Below are 23,123 nucleotides of genomic sequence, written 5' to 3' on the forward strand. Positions count from 1 at the left end.
GCATATTGAAATAGCTGTACTGTGGCTGGAACAGCAGGAAAGTCGGCAACATATAGAATGTACAATAATGGTGACAAAGCCGATCCTTGTGGAACCCCAGAATGTAGAAAAATTGGAAATGAGGAGCTGCAATTTATGTAGACGTAAGCCAGGCGACAGGTGAGAAAATTGAAAATGAAGCGAAGATATGGAAGAGGTAATCTGAGCTGTTTGAGTTTATATAGAAGAGCAGGATGCCAAACCTTGTCAAATGCCTTTTCTAAGTCAAACAGAACCAAGCAAGATGGATGTCCTGTATTAAAATGATTGTAGATGGAATTTGTAAGGCGTAATAATTGGTCGTTGATGCTGAAGGAGGGTCTGAAACCAGCTTGTGCGAGAGGAAGACTGTTGTGAAGTGCCAGATAGCAATGAAGACGCTTGACAAGGATACGCTCCAAAATTTTACAGAAAGTTGATGTTAGCTGAATAGGCCGGTAAGAGCTGACATTGTGGGCCGGTTTGCCTGGTTTGAGAAACATAAGGGTTTTGGACGTCTTCCAGTCAGCTGGGATATAGCCGGTGCGAAGAATAAATGTATAGATGAGAGAGAGCAAATATAAAACAGTGTAGGGACTTTCTTGAACGTGCCTATATGTGATAGAGTCCATGCCTGGAGCAGTGTTGCGCCTATGAGAAACGACAGAAGTGATGTCAGAAATTTGAACTGGCTCAGTAAGAGGATTGTTCTCAGGAAGAGTGTGTTGAATATTTGGTTGTAAATGCGGAGATTCAAGGTTTAGTTTGTCGACGGGATGACGACGAGGAGGCAAATCAGGTGTGAGTGGTGTAAATATGCCTTGAAGATAGTGTGCAAAAGCATTTGCCTTATCAGTATCGGTATGAAGAGGCGTATTGTTGTCTATCAGAGGGTAAGTTGTTCGTGTAGTTTGACCAGTGAGTTGCCGGAAACGTTTCCAATACTGCGTTGGATGAGAAAGAGAACCAAGATGGTTGCAAGTTTTTATCCAGCATCGTAGTTTGTAAGCTCTAAGGTAGTTATGAACGGTACGTTGTAGTTGTCGGTGATGATGCAAGGAGTCTAGGTTGCCAGTAGCAACGAAATCCCTATAAAACTGATGAGAACGTCTAATCAGCGGCAGATATTGAGGAGGCAAGGATGGCCGAAATATAGAAGCAGTAGACTTAGGAACATATTTGTCGGTAGCGTTTTGCATGACAGTAACCAGAGAGTCGAGAGAATGGTAAAGTTCTGACTCAGTAGTAGGTGGCGATAGATCAGAAAGATGGTCCGTGAGATGCGATCTATATGCAGGCCAATTTGCTTTATCATAGCGATAGCGGTAAGTAGTTCGGTTATGTGTATCCTGAGAAGTATTGGCTGAGCGAGTTGTAATAAGTAGTTTGATGGGAGCATGATCGCTACCAATGAGATCAAGGACCTCAACACTGCTACGATGATATAGGTTATTCGACACAATAACGATATCCGGGGTAGTCTGACTAGAAGGCCTGGTATGTTTTGGTAGTGGCAGAGTCACGCCAGTAGTATGGCTAGAGATGTAATTAAGGAACTGATCTCGCTGATTGGCTGGTCGGCTATGTAAATTCACGTCTGCCATGATTATGTAGGTGCGAAAGTTATTCGAGATGTATTGGAAGAAATTAAGAGGAATATCATGGCCAGGACGGATATACACAGTAGCAACGGTCACGTAAAGTTCCTTATAGTATAAAGATGTGACAAGATGTTCAGGAAGATTTGGAAAAGCTGGTGAATGACTGCGAAATGGAATGGAGGGAGAAAATCCAATCGCTACTCCCCCGTTAGCTCGCCTTGCTGCTATCGTGCTATCCTGTCGTAGCAATTGAAATCGAGGTATGCGGCATGTCAGTTTGTGTGTGAGATGAGTCTCATTTAGGAGAAATGCATGGATCTTTTCTTCGAGCAGAAGCGCTTCAAAAAGCGGCTTGTGTTGTGGCAGAGAACGTATGTTCAAAAACAAGAAAGAGAGCGCCATAGTGCAATGAAGAAAGATAAGATGGCTTTCAAACTTCGGTTTCCAATACATTTGAATGATAATAGACATTATTACCAGAATATGTAGGACGGATGTTGGCGTGGAAAATTGCCTTGGCTGCATACTGAATTTGTTGAGCGATGTGGTTACGTAAGAACGGATGAATATTTTGTAAAGAGAGAGTGAGAAATGTTAGGAGCTGATGAACAGTTACAGGCTGTTGAAGTGCTGGATTTGTAGGTGGTTGGATTTGTTCAGGTATGCGCAGTGGCACTACTGTTTCTGGTTTTGATGGCTCAGGAGCTGGTTTGGAGCGGCATTTGTAACTATATGTCGGATGTGAATTTTCTTGACATGTGGAACACGTCGGAGGTGATTTTAAATTTGTACAACTGCGTGTAGGGTGTGGACCTGAACAGTAACCACACTTAAATGGATTTTTGCACTGAGAAGTAGAGTGCTGACCATAAACCTGACAGCGCTCACAGCGAAGAGGTAATAGGGAAGAGGTGCGAGACGGTTCTACACGATGGCGCTGTTTGTAGATATAGGCACCGCGAGTAAGCAAGTCATCAATAGTCTGCTGTGAGTTAGTAAGGACGCGCACCATGTATGTCGGACCATGGTCGCCTTTGATCCTGATACATTTGATGATAGTGTAGCCTTCTAACTTGAGTTCTTCAAGTACCTCATCATCAGTATAGCTCGGATCTACACCACGAATAACAACAGATAGAGTGGGCGATTTTCTCGGTGGTGGTGGCTGTTTGATGCGTCGGTCACTCAGCTTGGTCATGGTAGATTTTACTCCGAAAATTTCGAAACTGAATTTATTCCGGATTGTACGGAGAAATTCCGGATCCGGTGTTTTGATTATCATCCCGTTCCTGGTCTTTATGATCTGATTGATATTGGCACGAGGCATGTACTTCGTGATCTGAACAAAAAGAAGTTTCGTATTAAGGAATTTCGGATCAAAGTTTTGAAGTAAATAAGAATAAAGAGCTGGTCGACCCGGTGGAGGCAGATTAGGAAATTGGTTACTGTCGTGAATGTCAACATGCATTGAGGATTCGGAACTAGCGTCACTGATCTTATGTTGTCTTTTAGCAGGCGGAAGTTTTGTTGATGCCACTGGGGAACGGGAGCGAGCTGAAGAACCCTGGCTGGCAGAAATTCGCTCCAATGAATGACATCTTCGTCTTATCGATGTCCCGGAAGAGCAGGAGGGTTGCTGTATAACTGGTGGTAAACCAGAGTGTTGGCCACTCACTGGTTGAGATGCCATAAGGCACGCCTGAGCTCGTGATAGTCTCCGTCCTGTAGTGAGTTGAAGTGAAAGTGAAAATGATGATGAAGAAGAAGAAATGATATATGAATGATGAAGCTAAGCTTCCAAAAATCTTGTACACTTGTGTGCACGGTAAGGCAGTCTCCACTTGGGTGAAACCCTTAGTCTCTCTCACTCTCTTGCCCGTAACTAAGACTTGCCGTGCTTGCGTCCACAAGCACGTAATAATCCTAGCCTAGACTTGACACTGCAAGCAATGCCTCCAGTGAGAAAGCTGGATACTACAGAAGATGATCCGTACATAAATCTGTCTGTCTGTCAGTCTGTTTATAGCTAGTCATAATGACTAGCACCCTTTTAGAGGGTTACGCCCTCTCTTAGGGAAGAGTGTTGCGTAAATAGAAGATTTAAGGGATTTAGTGACGGTCTCAGAGAAGTTCTTTATTATAATAATTGCTAAGGTCTTAAGGATCTTTCCGAACCTGAACTGGAGCATCTGATGTATCAAAGTAATATGAGTACCTGGTGAGAAGGCATACCATAGATAGATAGATTGTGAAATGAGCATGAAGGGTGAGGCGAGGCGTGCTATCACATCACAACACTAAAAGTGTTAGTTCGACAGATGAAATCATCTTCTTGCCTAGGGGCTGCTCTAGGCTTCAAAGTAGACAATGGGAGTTCTGTTAGTAGCAGATGGATTCAGCGTGCAAATGATGGAAATATGAGTGGAAGATGGTCATGAACTTGATAGTCTATGAGGAGTTCCTGGTCTAAGGCGTCAGGAGGTAGAGTGTAGCAGTAGAGAGTATAGAGTAACGATAGCGGTGTAGGGTAATATCGAGATGGAGAAGGATGGAGAGTTAAGTGGTGCATAGTATTCAGAAGTAAAGGGTGTTGGGTGTTATAACGAGAGCATATGTATGTGAGACGTAAAGTTTCAAGATGAAACTGAAGTGTAGGAAACTGAATTCGGTTGTACAAGTCTGCTGTGGGACTAGGCAAGTTGACTCGATATGCAATGCGGAAAGCATGTCGTTCTAATACTAATAACTTTTCATAAATTTTGCGGGTGGCCGCAATCCATGCAACGTTTCCGTAAGTCAGTACAGGCCGTAAAAAGGCCTTGTATGTGTTCAGAATTGTGTTCGCTTTTAGTCCCCAGGACGTTCCGGTCAGCCTTTTTAATAAGTTAAGTCTATTGTATGCTTTAGTTGTGACTGTTTGAAGATGTTGTTTCCAAGTGAGATGTTTATCGAATGTGAGCCCCAAGTAAGTTACAGTTGATCGTGCCTGGATGGGAGTTTGGTCTACTTGTAGTGAAAGGCTGTTAGGATTTCTTCTGATTCTTGATGTTCGTTTCGGAGGAATGAAGACAATGGCCTGCGTTTTTGTGGCGTTGATCGTTAGCTGCCATTTGTCGCACCAGCGAAGAAAATTGTTAATTGCTAACTGTAGAGCAGTGTTGATGGATTGGATAGTAGGTCCTAAGGCAAGAAACGCAGTGTCGTCGGCATATTGAAATAGGTGTATTTTATCAGGAAGTGGAGGCATATCGGCAACATAAAGAAGATAGAGAAGTGGCGACAGAGCCGATCCTTGAGGTACTCCACAGTGAAGGAAAATAGGATGTGAGAGGCAGTTATTTATTGAAACATATGACAGACGGCCGAATAAAAAGTTGTATATCAGTCGTATATATGGAACAGGAAATCGAAGATGAGCTAATTTGTATATAAGTGCGATGTGCCATACCCTGTCAAATGCTTTCTCGAGGTCAAATAATACAAGACATGATGGTTTGACCGAGTTATAGTGTTGTGTAACCATGGTGGTTAAGCGAAGTAGTTGATCGTTGATCGAATAACCTGGGCGAAATCCTGCTTGATGTATGGGAAGTAACTGGCGTCTTTCTATGTATACATGAAGACGTCTTACGAGAATACGTTCTAGGATTTTACTAAAAGTAGACGTTAATTGAATTGGGCGGTAGGATGTTAAGTTGGCAGGAGGTTTCTTTGGTTTTGGAAACATTAACGTCTTAGAAGTTTTCCAGGTGACAGGAAAATAGCCAGTTCGCAGAATGAAAGTAAAAATCGTGGCTAACAGAGTAAGCAATATAAGCGGGCTTTCTTTTATATGGCGATAGGTTATTGTATCAAAGCCAGGTGCACTATTTCTTTTGTTGCGAACAACTGTACTGATATCTTGAACTGTGATTGGCTCGGTTAGAGGTTCATTTTGCGGAAGAGTATGAAGGGCATGAGGTTGTAATGAAGGAGAAGATGGATTGACTGTGTCAGCTGGATGTCTATATGAAGATGTGGAACTGAGTGGTGTGAAGATGTCTTGGAGGAAATCAGCGAAAGCGTCAGCTTTGGCGGAATCTGTTTGTATAGGTAGGTCACCATTTAATAATGGATATGGTGTTTTAGCATGTTTTCCGCAAAGAGCATTAAAACGTTTCCAGTACTTGCTAGGATGAGTGACGTCAGAGAGTGAATTACAGGTTTTAACCCAACACCTTAGCTTGTAAGCACAAATGTAATTCTTGACCATCCTCTGAAGTTGCCGGTGATGACGGAGTGATTCTGGATTTTTTGTACGTTGATAGTCTCGATAAAACTGTCGAGAGCGAGTGATAAATGTAAGATATTCTGGTGGCAATGTTGGTCGATAAGGCGTTGATGTAGTTACTGGTATGTAAAGTGAATTTGCTTCTTGGATTGAAGTTGTGATGGTATGAATGTCATGATACAGTTCGACTTCTGATGTAGGAGGTTTTAATGGCTCTATTGCTGCCGATAGATATGTTCGGTATTGTTCCCAGTTGGCTTTGTCAAAACGGACGCTAGTTCTCTGAAATTCTGGAGAGGGAGACGTATATTGAGTACGGAGGAGCAGTTTGATCGGAACATGGTCACTTCCTAATGGATCGAGAACATCAATATGGATTTGCGAAACGAGATTAGCAGAAGTAATGACAATATCTGGTGTGCTTTGTGATTCAGGCCTAGTGGGTTTTGGAAGATCATGAATGATACTAGTCGTGTGAGTTGTGACAAAGGTTTGAAAGTTAGTTCTGTCTCTTTGTGATCTGCTGTGCATGTTGAAATCGGCCATAATTATGAATCTCTTATAATTATCGGAAATGTATTGCACGAATGCAGTAGGTAGCGGCTTTCCAGGTCTGATATAAACTGTGGCAATAGTTATGGCTATATTACGGAAGTATAAAGTAATTATAAGATATTCAGGCAGATCTGGCAGCCTACAAAAGTGTCGTCGTGATGGGATACGTGGAGAAAATCCCACGGCTGTTCCACCATTTGCACGCCTCCTAGGAAGAGTATTATCTTGTCGAATTAGTGTACGTACATATTTTTTTTTTTTTTAGTTAAGGAGGAAGAGACATTATAATTACTCTTAGAGAGAGTTCGAGTCTGTGGGTAATAGATTTTATCCTCCTGCCGCTCAGAGGGTTACGCCCTCTCTTTGGCATGTGATTCTTATATACAAAAATAGGTGCAATAAAAGGTAGGGGATGGGCTATGAGGTATTCTTTATTATCAGCTGAAGTGGAACATCTATTAAGAGGGTTGTGAACTCGTCATCATTTAATTTCATATCAACATTTTACATTTATTTTTATTAATGCTAATAAACATAATATATATAACTAGAATAACTGTAACAGTACATAATGATATAGTGCAAAAAACATATATATATGATATAGTGCAAGAGAATCAAAGATAAGGAATAGGTGCAACATGTGGCCAGAGAAATTGTAAAGTAATGAAGATGAGAAATGAGATGAAGTGCTAGAACGTCACAAACATAAATGCGTTAATCAGACAGATGCAGGGTTATATCTTCTGTCCCGGGGCGACTCGGGACTGATGAACACAGGTGGAAGCCCTTGTTAATGGTGAGGATCTCTGTGCAATAATGGAAAAAGATGAGGAATGTGATCACCAATGAAATAAATGTCGTAGATTTCTCGTTCGTCCGGTGTCAGGTGCGTGTTGTTGATATATATAGATATAAATATATTTAATGGTGAAAGTTTGTACCGAAAGGTGGAGTCGGTGAGAGCGTCGGAGTGAAGGATGTCTAAAAAGAGCGGATGACCTGTGTGTATGCGAGAGTTGACGTATCTAATACGTAGTTCTGCCAGATGTTCAGTAATTTTCGGAAAGGAGATGTATTCATAGGTGAGCCATGTGGGATATGGTAGTTTAAGGCGATAGGCTAGACGAATCACGTGTCTCTCCAGTATGGAGAGCTTTTCGTAATATGAAGCAGAAGCATTGCACCAGGCCGTATGTCCATAAGTGAGGACGGGGCGGAGAAACGCCTTATAGGTGTGAAGCAAGACATCCGCTTTGAGGCCCCAAGTTGTTCCAGTGAGTCGGCGTAAGAGATTCAATCTATTTTTAGCCTTATCTGTTAGTCTCTTCAAGTGGGCGTTCCAGGTGAGCTTGGAATCGAAGACCACGCCTAAGTAGGTAACAGTTGATGTAGGATGTATAAGATATCCATCTACGGTGACTCGGAAAAGAGTTGGGTTCCTGTGAATTCTGGAACGTCTTTTAGGTGGCAAGAACACTATTGCTTGTGTTTTTTCTTCGTTGATAGTTAGATGCCACTTCTTACACCAGGTGATGAAATTATTAAGTGTAGTTTGAAGAGCAGTATTAAGTTGATGTACAGTTTTGCCAAGAGCAAGGAAAGCCGTATCGTCCGCATATTGAAAAGTAAATACATTGTGCGGAGTTGGAGGTATGTCGGAAGAATAAAGTATATAAAGTAAGGGGCTAAGAGCTGATCCCTGAGGAACTCCAGTAAACGGAAATATAGGCCAAGAGAGCACATTACCAACAGTGACGTAAGCAATACGATGTGTAAGAAAAGAATGAATGAGCCTCAAATAGCACATAGGAAGGTTGAGTGACTGAAGTTTTTGAATTAGTCCATAATGCCAAACCTTATCAAAAGCCTTTTCTAAATCCATGAGTATAAGACATGATGGGAATGCTTTGTTACACTGGTTTGTGATTATAGTGCTAAGGCGAAGCAATTGGTCATTAATTGAGAAACGTGGTCTGAAGCCTGCTTGATGAATAGGTAGTATGTTGCGTTCTTCCAGATATGAATGAAGCCGGCACACGAGAATTTTCTCTAGTAGCTTACTGAACACTGAAGTAAGTTGGATTGGTCTATATGAGCTGACAGAATGTATAGGCTTATTTGGTTTGTGAAACATGCAGACCTTCGATACTTTCCATTCCAGTGGATAGTAACCAGTTTGTAGGATGAAATTGAAGATTGCAACAAGGAGGACCAGTAATGATTGTGGAGCTTCTTGGATATGACGGTAAGAGATGTTATCAATTCCTGGTGCTGTATTCTTTTTCCTCTTTAGTAAGGTGTGAAGTTCAGCAGTGGTGATAGGTGCTGTAAGAGGATGTTCCGGATCTATGACATGCTTTGTGGAGGGCTGCAGAGCAGGGATGCTAGATATATTTATCCGTTCTGAACGTGTGGAAGCGGCAGAGGGAGTAAATACTGACTGTAACTGAGTAGCAAAGGCGTTTGCTTTATCTTGATCCGAAAACAGAGGTGTGCCATGGTCAATGAGAGGATAGGTAGTTTTGGTGTTCTTTCCAGAAAGTTGATTGAAACGCTTCCAATATCGAGAAGGATGTGCATCCTCAGATAAGTTGGTACAGGTTTTAATCCAATTCCTGCGTTTATATGCATCGAGATAGTTCTTAACTGTGCGTTGCCATTGACGGTGGTGCTGAAGAGATTCACGGTTTCCTGTTCGATAATAATCGCGAAGATGTTGTCGCGCCTTCTGTGCAAGTGCGAGGTAGCTTGGAGGCAATTTCGGTTTATAAGGATGAACTTGTTCTATTGGAATGTGATGTTGAGAGCTATGTTGTATTGCAGTAGTTATAGTATTGAGACAAGAAGCGAGGTCGATATCATTCGTAGGTGGTGTTACATTATGAAGAGTATCCTCAATTTCTTGCCGGAATTCAGGCCAATGAGCCTTATCATATCTCAAGACAGAGCGAGGCGCAATAACAGGACGAGCTGGAAGTCCATATGTTAACGTTAGTTTAACTGGATGATGGTCACTACCAATAGAATCAAGCACTTCAAGCTGGCACTTATTTATGAGATTCAGAGATGTAATGACAACATCTGGTGTAGTTTGGCTTATAGGCCTGGTGTGCTTAGGAATAACATGCATATAAAGATGATGATCAGTTATATACTGTTGAAATTCATCTTTCTCTCGAGCACTCCGACTGTGGATATTAATATCTGCCATGATAATGATATTGGAAAGGGTATTCGCTATGTATCTAAAATATTCTAACGGTATAGGTTGGCGTGGTCTAATATAGATTGTGCTGAAATTTATGGTTATTGATGGGAAGTATATGGAACAAAGAAGGTATTCCGGGATATTATCGAAAACTTGTGGGGTATATGTTCTAATCGGATATTTTGGAGAATGTCCTAGTGCGACTCCACCTTGGGCACGAGCCATGTGGTCATGATAATCATGACGTAGTAGTAGATATCCAGGAATGCGAGCTAATATATTTGGTTTCAACGCTGTTTCATTGAGTGCAAATACATTGATATGTTCCTCGAGTAACAGAGCTTCTAATAAACGTCTATGTTGAAAAAATGATCGAATATTAACAAAGAGAAAACTAATCTTCATAATGAAAAGTATATATATGAATTTAGACTGCAGTTTCCAGAGATCCAACATGGAAGTGAACATAATTGTTGGGGTAGGTGGCATGAAGATTTATGTGAAAAATTGACTTTGCGGCAGAAATGATATGTTGCGTAATATGGGCTCTCTGGAATGGAAAAATGTTTTGAAGAACTAAACTGGTGAAGCGGAGAAAATCTTCTACTGTGAGTGGAGGTAATATGGACTGATTGGGTTGAACTGTAGTGTCTGTTGTTTTTAATGGCACAGTTAATTCTGGACGTTCAGGTGCTGGTGCTGGTTTAGCTTTGCAACGGTAGCTGTACGTGGGATGAAGTCCACTACCACATGTGTTGCATTTAGGTGGCCCTTTGAGATTAGGACAAGTTTTGGTGTCATGGAGCCCCGAACAATAGCCACATTTCGGTTGATTAGGACAGTTGGCTGTATTGTGGTCATTGTATATCTGACACTTTTCGCAGCGAATCGGTAATGGTCCGTTAGTCTTAGACGGTTCAACCCGATGGATTCGCTTATATATAGGTGCACCAAAACGAAGAAGGTAATCAATTGTGTCTTGTCGCTGTGACAGAACGCGGACTAGATATGTCGGGCCATTATTATTTCTTATGCGAATGCATTTGTCAACTGAAATGCCTTCTTGTTTAAGTTCCTCCTGAATTTCTGCATCTGTCAGATCGGGTGAAACACCTTTGATCACAACTGATAGAAAAGGCGGTTTTCTAGGTGGCGGAGGCTGCTTCTGTCGTTTGTCCGTTAGTTTCGACAGTTTAGCATTCTTACCAAAGATTTCGTAAGAAGCTTTATTCCGTATAGTTATTCCAAAATTTGGATCCTTCGATTTAAGAATATAGCCATTTTTGGTCTTAACTATTTGAGCTAGGGTGTCCCTTACTCGAGGAACGTACTTCATTATTTGAAGAAAGATCATTTTTGGATTTGTGTATTTAACGTCGTAGTCAGTAAGAAGGAAGTGATGAAGTTCGATATTAGCTTGTGTTGAAACAAGATTTGAAGACACCGCAGTAGTGTTGTGCTGTGGATCGACCTCGATATCCATTGAAGCGAGAGGTGAACGGGACCGTATACGTTTCGCAGATTGTGTAGACTCGTTAGATGGATGCCGATCTTTAGATGTGTTTGGCAAAGGCTCGTTTCCCCACGAGAAATGCCGGGTGCGAGTGGATGGTCCTCGGTATGCCGGTTGTGATAGTGAAGTGCTTGGATTAGTATGAAGAGTTTGAGGTAAGCCAGAATGTCGACCAAGATTCGATTGTCCAAGTGAATTGCCAGAGTCCGCCATAGTGATGATGAATCCTAGGGCCGAAGCCCAAATGAAGATGAAAATGAAAGAGAAGATTATTAATGAGATTCAAAAAGCAAGTTTGCCCTCCGAAAGTGAAAACTTCCGTCAACCCTCTAAGTGTTGTACGTGTGCTGTGCTCACAAATGCGTATGCTACACTTGGTCCTAGCTAGCACATTAACATACACAAGAGAGGTTAGGCTCCTTGGATCAGTATGTACATAAATCAGTCAGTCAGTCAGTCAGTCTGTTTATAGCTAGTCATAATGACTAGCACCCTTTTAGAGGGTTACGCCCTCTCTTAGGGAGTACATAAATATAAAACTAATGCTGAAATATAAATATGGTAAGATTCTTTCCTATGGCAAAGAATTTTTATATTCAAAATAATCACAATCCAGTTTGGAATAATTAAGTTAAAACAATGAAATTTATAAGTTGCAATTAAATAGACAGAATATTTCTAAATCGGTACAGTATTTGCACATTAGCGCCATTTATTGGCGACAGGCAGATATGCTGCGAAGATAGCGACACCTATTGTCGTAATTTATTACTATTAGCAATTGGAGTAATGAATAGATTGATACATTTACTTTTATATAATCGGAACTAGCTTATAGGTCCGCTCCCAGACCCCTGCGTTTGCTGGGCCAAAGGCCTTGCATCTCTTATATGTCAGCCGTTGTATCAAGAGTGAATTTCGTGCATTTGTTCTTTAATTACATTTCCTCAATTTGGCCGAGCTGGGGGCTTCGCTTCCTGTCCCCTGCGTTTACTCGGCCTACGGCCTCGCACCTCTTAAACCCACAATTCTACCGAATTTCAAGCTTCTTTTTTCTATTTCAACTATCTAAAAGAAAATATTTTGTATCCCAAAAAAGCGCTCATTTAAATAACATGGGAATTTTTCATCCCCCTTTAGACCCTTTAAAAACTAAAAATATTCGCTTTTGGCAATTTTCCTGTGAGTTAGTCAGGAAAGGCTACAATCATGTCAAATTTCATCATTCTAATCCTGCCGGAAGTGCCTAAACATTTTGGAGTGTGGATGTCCCATATACATAACAAGGGGCAGATTTTTCAATTGCCCATAAAACCATTCTATAGCTATTTTTTTATTTACTTAGGTAACGCTAACGAAAACTTATAAGCACATCGAATTTCAAGTTTTTATTCCAAGTATCTAAAATATGAGATTATAAGTCCAAAAAAGGGCCCATTTAAATAACATGGGGAATTTCATCATCCAACCTTCAGACCCTCTAAAAATTAAAAATATTCACTTTTGGAAATTTTCCTGTGGGCTACTCCCGGAAAGCTTCAATAATGCCAAATTTCAACTTTCAATGTCAACCGGAAGTACAAGTTTATTTTCTGTCAGTTCATGTAGTTTTATCTGTAGTTAGGAAATAATATTCTTAGTTAATAAAACAGATATACACATATAAAATATTTTCAATTATTAAAATAGGTGTAACTCTATGTACATACTCTCCAATATGGTACCACTCTTGACTAGAAAAAAAAAATGTAAGACTCCGTTTTACCTGGTGAAAATACGGAAGACTTGCAAATAGTACGGAACCAATATTCTAAAGACAATTGATAGATTTATCAGTTCATCTTAAAATAGGTGGGAATGGAGAAGGTGGAGGCTATTCTTGGGACACTTCAGCTTTTCCAGTACTAAGAGATCAGTGTTTGATAACATATTTTAGTACTGCAAACTGGGATCGAACCTAAGATAAGCCTTATTCCAAGAGTATCTTATTAGGGTTGCGAGAGCTTGACAAGTGGTCATTAAATGCAATAACTCAAGACTTAATTTAAAAGTGGTGATGTTGCATAGTACACTAGACTATCGCTAATCCGGTCCTCAGTAGTCCGGTGCACATCCAACCAAAAACACGTGCACAACGAATTATCGTGCGCATGCGCAACAATGCTTTATGTTCAGTGGTAGAGCGTTCACCTCCGGTGCTTGGGGTCCCTGGTTCGATCCCAGCTCGCGCCGTGTGGACTTTGTGGTAGACAAACACCGTGCTCGTGGGTTTTCTCGGGGTTCTCCCGTTTCCTCCCACTTTCTTCATTCCACCATTTCACTCATCTCTCATCATCACCGTCTCCTTTAGCCTGACCGGCATAACCGTGGGACGTAAAACTTAAAGATTTCATTTCTAGAGTTCCCCAAGGATCGAATCTAGGTTCCGTACTGTTCCTATTGTTTATAAATGATTTGCCACAGTGCGTCAGGAAATGCGATATATTATTGTTTGCTGATGACCTAAAGATTTATTTGCTGGTAGCATCTAAATAATATAAAAGAATGATGTCAAGAAAATGGTCTTAGGTTAAATATAAACAATGAAATGAAATGAAATGAAATCTTTAAGTTTTACGTCCCACGGTTATGCCGGTTAGGCTAAAGGAGACGGTGATGATGAGTAATGAACGAAATGGTGGAATGAAGAAAGTGGGAGGAAACGGGAGAACCCCGAGAAAACCCACGCACACGGTGTTTGTCCACCACAAAGTTCACTTGGTGGGGGCTGGGAAAAATATAAACAAATGTATGTATATGACATTTACAAAACGAAGAAATCCTCATACATTTCCATACTTAATAGGCGGAACTCCACTTAAGAAAGCAGAATCAATGGAAGATCTGGATATAACCTATAATAGGTGATTGTCATTTAAAACTCATGTTAGAAATATAACTAATGAAGCATACAGAACCTTAGACTTGGTAGTAAGAATAGGTAGAGACTGCAACACGATGCATGTGTTCAAGATATAGTACACATCTTTCGTGCAGTCGAAATTAGAATATGCCAGCCAAATATGGAACCCGAATTATGTTACCAACACAAAACAGATAGAAAGAATACAGATTAAATTCTTAAGATATCTCACTTATAAACAGACAGGTCACTACCTTAAATTTGGTTCAGCTGCCACCCAAGTAGCAAATTTTCATTTTGAAACCCTTGAGCAAAGGAGAAACATTGCTGATGTATTATTTTTATTCAAAATTATTAACAATGAAATAGATTGTTCGAAACTAACAAACAAGATTAACCTGCAGGTTCCTACCTTAGGAACGAGGCTAGCAAATACGGATTTCTTTTTCTGTCAGAAAGCTAGGACGAATGTACTAACGAAGTCTTCTATGTGGTGAATATAGACTATGCTTCTTACACAAGGTATAACAAGGTATATAAAAATTTATATACTGTAGTATGCCTGTAAACGATTTGCGAGTTGAACTGTTGAACCACTTTAGAATATTATACAGAATCAGTGATACCAACCTGAAATGTTATAAAATCCCATTTCAAGACGCAGAATTTCCCATTTTGTGCTTGAATTTCCCACGCTCTACAAAATTTATAAAATTTGAAAAGTGAAGCTACTGTATGCAACTCCCTTTCTTCAATATATGCGTGAATTCAGACCTTCCACTTTAAATAGTTTATGAATAACTAATTAATAGAGAGAATTGAAAATGTTGACAAAATCAAGTACATTTTGTTGTTAGAAATTACTATTTGCATCATGCATTTGTATCGTAATCTTCGAGGGAACGTAACAAAACTATTCCTTGTTCAGCGTAATCTCTAAACTCCGATAAACAAAATATTTGTATCCTTCCGCTTGTCACAAATACGATTCGCTAGTCATGTATCACTCCCACTCCCCACGGGGAGGAGCAAATTATACACCTGCGTTTTGACAATACTGTCTCGTGTTGTCCAGATACTTACAGCAGCAGCAGAAAAAAAAACTCGAAAGATTAAAAAAATATATTTGAATTTCGCTCGTAAACAATTGTTGCTTAGTGAGTAAAGGTTTACCTTATTGGTGTTTCACCAGAACACACGCGGAACCGGGATTCATGCCAGCCGTCTTTCAGGCTTGAAACCAGAACATGCGTCCGCAGTTGAATTGGCGCCATAATTACTGCGCATGCTTAGAGTTTATTCCTATTGTTTCATTAACCACACTGGATTGCAGTATTATTAGATAATCCGTTTTATATTTTTGTCATTTATAATAATGTAGTAGTTCTATATGGAGCTTCATAGTAAAAGTAATAATCAAATCATATGAACTATTTTGCGGAGGAGTACAAGCGTAGGAAGGCCAACAGCAAATCAGCGACATTTAGTTTCACGTGGCTTTGTTTATCGCAGTTTAGAGCCTACGCCGAACAATGTTTTTTTTTTTTTTTTTTTTTAGATAAGATTTGCTTCATTCTCCAATAATTTCGTGTGTAACGTTTTAGAAGATAAGCCTTTCTCTCTTCTTTTTAAATACCAGAGTTGTTAAGTTCCATGCCGATAGCTTCCATACCAGTAGGCATTTTACAGTGACAACATTTTATAGTTGGCGCTAATTTCACGCTTTTTGAAGAGTCATTAGTCTCGTTCCCGCCCTCATAGAGGATTTTGACCTTGATGATAGATGTATCAAAAATCCCATATATGCTACCAATTTCTACAATTTCCCTTTATCCCTATTTGTGAAATTAATGTCAAGAAGTCCCACAAAATGGGATTTTTCCCCACGGGTTGGCATGACTGTACAGAATGCTGTAATTGGGCCCTAAAATGCCTGTTGTATTCTTAAATACGATAAATGAAAGTTTTCATAAGACTGCCAAACGCTTCTTACACATGGTTCTTCTTGGTTCCTGGTTATGGCTGTCAATGCCAGGTGCTCATCTAAAGGAGTTTAGGTTCACAGAAAAGTTGGTGTTTAAGAAAAGCTAACAAAGCATTAGTAGAAGAAAAGGAAAGTGTTTCTGTTCGTTTATTCAAGTCTATTTGTACACAAGAGATACATGAATTAGCATCTTCCAATAATGGTGTGATATCCGTAAACAAACGGTTACTGTCCTCTGCTAGTCTTCTAAATATAATAACATAGATCCGTGTCGACGATGCTCTGAGGATCCAATCAGGGCGGGTCCCAATATCACTGCACAGTGCTATTTGCGGCTATGTTATTTATAGCCAGGGTCGGATCCAGAAATTTCTAAAGGGGGTGCACCGAGACCAATCACACTGAAATTCTTCAAAGTGACATTTGACAATATTCTTTACCCCTGACAACGCTGATGTATAGAACGGAGGAAAGTATTTTAAAGAGGGTGTTACGTAGAAAAGAAGTTCTCTCCTCCTGTTTTCTTTTAAGCCCCAAACGGAAACGTGTTGATAGAAAGCTTCGTAAAATGTTGCTATTTTCACTACTAGCTTCTCATTTTAAATAGTGTATATTTACAACGAAGGGGGCTACACGTGCACCGGTGCACCCCTCCCCTAAATCCAATCCTGTTTATAGCCATGGAGAGAATTTCTGCTAAAGTGTATCAGATGCGACCAATGATTGTTATCTGCAAAACTGACGCCTCATTTGCAGCTATCTGAAACTTTAGGTTAAAAAAAAAAAAAAACGAAAACTTTAAGTTTTACGTTCCACGGTTATGCCGGTTAGACTAAAGGAGACGGTGATGATGAGAGATGAGTGAAATGGTGGAATGAAGAAAGTAGGAGGAAACGGGAGAACCCCGAGAAAACCCACGAGCACGGTGTTTGTCCGCCACAAAGTCCACATGGCGCAAGCTGGGATCGAACCAGGGACCCCAAGCACCAGAGGTACTTTTGGTTCAAGTCAAGAAACGTTTGGTTCATTATGAATTCACCTGATTAGATTGGAGTTTAGCGACCCGTTCAGCAACCAGGCTATATAAGATGCGGACCTACAGCTTAACGTTGTATACGAATCACATAAGTTTCCACGGGGAATCAAACCCGGGTTTCCCGCGCCGAAGACACTATTCATATAGCTACGGGAGAGCTCATGAATTCACCAGAGTTGGGTCACTTTTTTCTGTTATAAGAATTGTTTTTTCTTTTTTTTTTTTTTTTGGTACTTCATAAGGAGCACTAAAATATCGCAATTGAAAAAATATTTTTTTCTTCGACTCACCATAATATGCAACGTATAGTGGTTTACTGCTAACGTGTAAACGTTCCATAGAAAGTCACCGGTTAAATTCTTCCTTGTAACATTAGTTTTGCAGTAAAAACACTTGTAATGAATCGTATGGTGTAATACCTATAGCGTGCACAAATGACTTTCAGCAGTGGCGGATCCAAAGGGGACTATAGGGGCTATAGCCTCCCCCCCCCTTTGACGTTCAGGTATACACTCGATAAAATGGACTTCAATCCTGCTTTACACCGGATAAAACGACAAAATATGGTTTAGCCCCTCCCTTGATTATATCCTGGATCCGCCCCTTACTTTCAGTATATATGAAATGCAATAAAATTTACTCCTGCACAGTGTTTCTTCAAGACATGTTTTTGGGGGCACTGCTCTCCGGAGGAGATTAAAATAATACGTCTATAATATAATAATAAATAGAATACTAATAGCACTGTCCCCCGGAACATTGTTTCTGAAAGAAACACTGATCCTGCACCTAAAAATAAATTCTAGCGTTTTAGAAATCAATCATATCTGCTATCACCTTACGTATCTCTAATGGCTCTTATGAAAAAAATGTTAAACCGAGACAAGCCAGTGGCATTCTGTTATTCTGAGCTAACAGGGGTAGAAAAGGGGTAAATTTCCGGGCATATTCGTAGAAGATATTTAATCAATTCACCCCCTCTTCGCCCCCTCCCCCACTTCCTTGAATTCCGCTCTTCATTACTCTTTTGTCTAATTTCCTTTTCAACATACATATTCAGTAGATCATGTTAAGAAACCACATGACGACATGGCGCTCCAGTCAGCCTTTCCTAGAAAGCATGCGAGACGCCATCTGCGATCCTGGGGGTTTTATCTAAAGCACCATAAAGAGTTATATTGTTATTATTATTTCCTCAGACAAAGGTAATTAAGGACAAATTAAGAAAACAGTAAACCCTTACAAATATATGTCAGTGTGTCTCTTGCATGCTAGACTCGTGCCAGGGCTATTTAAACTCCTTGTAAAGAATAAATGAGTTAGGGAATCCTTTTTCTTATAAGAAGTCAGCTGTAAAATGAAGAGTTTTCGCCACTTTTCTTGGCACGAGCGGAAGGAAATGGTGAGCCGGGTGACGGGAACGAGCGTTTACACACCACACGGCAGCATCTACTGTTAATTTCAGATCCAATCGGCGCCTGCTTAAATCATCGGACACCGCTAAATGAGTCAGGCGATTACTATTAATTAGCATTTAATACTTTTTTCTTAAAAGAATTCCTATGCTCAAATATATGTCTGCCACTGTCTGTCTATTCTCCGCCTTCTTACAGTAAAATGTCACTGTAATGAACCTCAGCAGTACGAAATGTTAAAATCTACGAAATTCTTTTTTAGGTCATCCCTTTTCCCTATTTGGTATGTATTATAACATTACTTTCTTAAGTAATTTCAAACTTTTACTACAATGAATGAAAATTTGTCCTTTTCGCTATATTTAACTTTATTTTTATAGAAGTTTGATTTACCAACCAAAAGTCCTTTATATATTTACCCTGTCTGTCCAAATATCCGTCTAAGCTTCTTTATATATTTACCCTGTTGTCTACCCGTCCATTCGGAGGATAGAAAAAGAATATCTAGAATTATTTGATGGATACCATCAATTTTAGCCAGGGTGTCCAGTGTCAGAAAGTTAGTTCATGGGAGTTATCCATTCAGTTAAACGTAAGATACGGCTTCCCATGTATTCCTATGAGAGGTTATTGTAAATGAATTATTCCTTTATATTATGCAGCCCAACTGTACCTAAAGTCAGGCTGGTTGCATAATGTTCAGTTAATTTCAAAATTGTAATCAAACTCCTTCAAGAGACTTAGCGATACTTGTTCTGAAAACATAATTGAAACGTATCCAGTTTTAGAATAAAAATATTATTGTTGTCGTATTATCTTTTTGTTCGAATGGCGTGATAACGAACATGGCACGTGGTCATTAAGTACACTATGTATACTAATTTTCTTGTGCATTTTTTTGTCCAAAAAAACGGTCACAGTCTTCATAAATACGTCGCATATTAGTTTCATGCTCTTGCGCTCGAGGGTAGCATTATGAGGGTGTTGCAAGGGCTCCCATGTTGTGGTTTCCAAGGGGGGGAGGGGGCAAGTACAAGCAACATTTCAAATATAGTTTCAAATTTTGCTGTAACTAATGTAAAAACCCTATTGGGTTTTCGGTATTCCGAAGTACAATTTCCTCTAGGGGTGTGGGAGCCCCACCTTGCCCTCCTGATGGGCGCCCTTAGGGTGTTGCATCAATTTAGGTGAATGTGATGGCGTTGCTGAACACTATTCAAGTAAAGAAGCTTTCTTCAGGCGTTCCAGAGCCTTGAACGACCGGTCCCGTAATTGTGTGGCGCGCAAAGGGATGTGTGTAGAAAACTAAGGTGGTAATAAATGTTTCTGACATTGTTAAATATGTTGTTCTGGTACTTTTGAACTAGGAAAAAATGAAATGAAATTTTTGAGTTTTACGTCACACGGTTAGGCTAAAGGAGACGGTGATGAGTAATGAATGAAATGGTGGAATGAAGAAATTGGGAGGAAACGGGAGAACCCCGAGAAAACCCACGCACACGGTGTTTGTCCACCACAAAGTTCACTTGGCGGGAGCAGGGTTTGAACCCGAGACCCCTAGCACCAGAGGTGAACGCCCTACCACTGAGCCACCGTGGCCCCCTTTTGAACTAGGACTGTGATGCTTTTTCCGTAATACTTTTGGTACTTCAAAAATGTAAGAAATTTACTTATGGTTGTAGGCATATTACTAGAATATTTGTGTAAATAGAGTAGGCTTTTTTTTTCCTATAAAGTTCGTCGTGAAAATCTTTTTGCAAAAAAAAAAAAAAAAAAAAAAGAAAGAAAGTAAATAATAATGAAAAGTGAACACTTGGAGTAACAGCCATTGGGGAGCCAGAGTCTACCAGCCGGCTTGTGGTACTCATGCCATTGGGGTCACATATTCTCCCCCTACCTGTTTCTAGACAGGAGTTCGGTGCTTTTTTTCTTTGAAGCAACTCCCCAATTGTCCTCACGACGCTGGGTGGACGCCGCGCTGGCAACATTTATTGGTACTTACACAACACTTTGGAAAGTACGAACAGTCGCTCATCATTTCACACATCATCAGAGCTGACACTCCTTGACTTGCGAGTAGCGATATTCCAGTGTTGTGAGAGCGTTCGTGACAAGTAAATAGATCAATTAACAAATATATTACTGAACAACGGTGATCATATTCAAAGATCAAAGTCAAGTAATCTAGATCAAATCTACGAATATTTCTTTTAATGTTTCGAATATTTCTACGAGAATTTGTTTTTGATGTTTAAAATGTCTGTACCAGAATGAACTTTAGGTTCTCCATAGATAGAAGACCTTAGTTAGATAGCACAATTAGACATTAGTAGTATGACACAAAGATGTTCACCCTCGCGAAGGTGGCCCTCTCGAGGGCATCCTCACCCTCAAGTTCCCTCACCCGCAGTGACGCGAGGGCGAGGGAGCGCGAGGGCGAGGACAAGCTTCGATGGCGAGGGTGAGGGTGCACGAGGGCGAGGAAAAGCTTCGACGAAGAGGGCGAGGGTGCGCGAGGGCGAGGACAAGTTTCGACAGCGAGGGTGAGGGCGCGCGAGGACGATGGACAATTCCATTCGCGAGGGCGAGGGTGAACGAGGGCGAGGGCCAACTGCTACTGCGAGGGCGAGGGTGAGTGAGGTCGAAGTAAAATGAACATCTATGGTATGACAGATGTGAGTATACCTTGTGAGCTGTGCTGGGTTACTCTTCAAACATGAAATACTATGTCATGGATGGCATCAATGTTTTCTTGGTCCAGCGCTCTTGACGAAACTCCACTGACGTTGTAAGAGGTTTATTTTCAATGGACGTTGGGTTCTTTCCGAACTCTGAAGTCCAATTTTTCCCAGTGGCGTAAGAAAGTATAAAGTCCCGCAACGTTTGTCGCATATGGAGTACTCAGAGAACATGAGAAAAATAGCAACAAACTTTGTATGATACACGTTAATTACATGGAAAAGTTAACTCTGTTGTATTATTTACAATGTCTGGACAATAAGCTTAAAAACTCTGCAAGAAATTTCAGATACAAATCTTAAAAATGAAATATTTCTAAATATGAAATGATATCTTTCAGTTTAACATTACACAATTATGCGTTTTAGGCTAAGAGAAACGGATGAATAAGGCAAGCCCGTATCCAGGGGGGTCTAGGGAGGCCGCCCCCCAAAATTTTTAATGGCCCCCTCTAAAATTTTCACAATAGGCTTGCAAATGAATGGGATGAACTATAATATTTTTGAATCGGCCCCGCTAACTTTCACACGGCCCCCTACATTTTCGAGCTGGCTACGGGCTTGAAGGCAAGTGTATGATGATGATGATGATGATGATGGAAGAATTGGTGGAATGAGAATGTGGGAGGAAACGGATTATCCCCAGAAAACCCACGGACACGATGTTGTCCACCACAAACTTACTTGGCCGGGGACGAACAAGGGACCTCACACACTAAACGTAAGCGCTCTACCACTGAACCACTGCATTCACAAAAGGCCTCCACTAACTTCTATCCTTAACCAACTGGATCCAGTTTCTACTTTATATTCCTTTTTCTGTGAGATCCATCTTAATATTGTCCTCCCATCTGCCCTTAGGTCTTCCTAATGGTCGTTTTCCGATTGGGTTTCCAGTTAAAATGCTGAAAACGTTTCTAATTGGTTCCATTCTGGCTGCACGACCTGCCCACCTGAATCTAGTAGATTTGAAGACCCTAACAATGTTTGATAAACCGTATAAACTATGTAGTTCTTTGTTATAAAATTTCCGCCATTCCCCATTCCCGTTCCTCTTGGGTCCAAATAATTCACCTTAAGACTTTATTCTCAAATAAGGTAGGTGCAGGTAAATACGCCATGTTAAGAGTGTTGAATTTTTATGGCCTTAATTTTCATGAGACACAAAATACAAGACATGTGCATTAAAGAGCAGCCTTTTCCGCATGCAGAAAAAAAAGGTGGCAATGATGTGACTCATATCTATTTTATACAAAAGGTAAAAGGAAAAAGAGTTACAAAGTGGCGTATTTACCAGCAGGTGCAGGTAATTACGTCAAGTCTAGGATACTACTAGAAACCTATAATAAATCTTGCAACAGCTTACGAACTCAAATATTACTACACAACATGGCTGAAGCAAAAAATAGAATAACCAGAGTTCAAGATGAAGATAAAAAGATAAAATTTAAGACGATAATCTCCAAAGTTGAAATGAGGTTCCAAACAGAAATATTTTAGTCCATAAGAAGATAAAAAACAGTATCACTATACTGTGATTAAAAAAAAAACTACACATATATTACATAGAGCATGTGGGACAAATGAAAACATCTTTGTCTTCTGCAGTCAGTCCTGCACAAGCCCTGGCGTATTTCGCTGCACCATGCTTGGTATTGATTTAGTAGCCATGGAATCACAAATACTGAAGTTACACTTACAAAGAAAGTGTTCCTAGACGGACATGAAATAAGGCGTACATTCCTGTAAAGAATCGGTGATGTTCTGAGTTAGTACGTTACTAATAACGGATTTTTACTTCTATTGAAATAATAACGTCCTTCCACGGAACCTTCCTGAAGCAAACAACACTGCACGTTATACGATCTCAGCGTTGTCTC

The sequence above is a fragment of the Thermobia domestica genome, chromosome 14, assembly GCF_964235325.1.
Source record: "Thermobia domestica chromosome 14, izTheDome1.hap1.1, whole genome shotgun sequence".
Lineage (NCBI taxonomy): Eukaryota > Metazoa > Arthropoda > Insecta > Zygentoma > Lepismatidae > Thermobia > Thermobia domestica.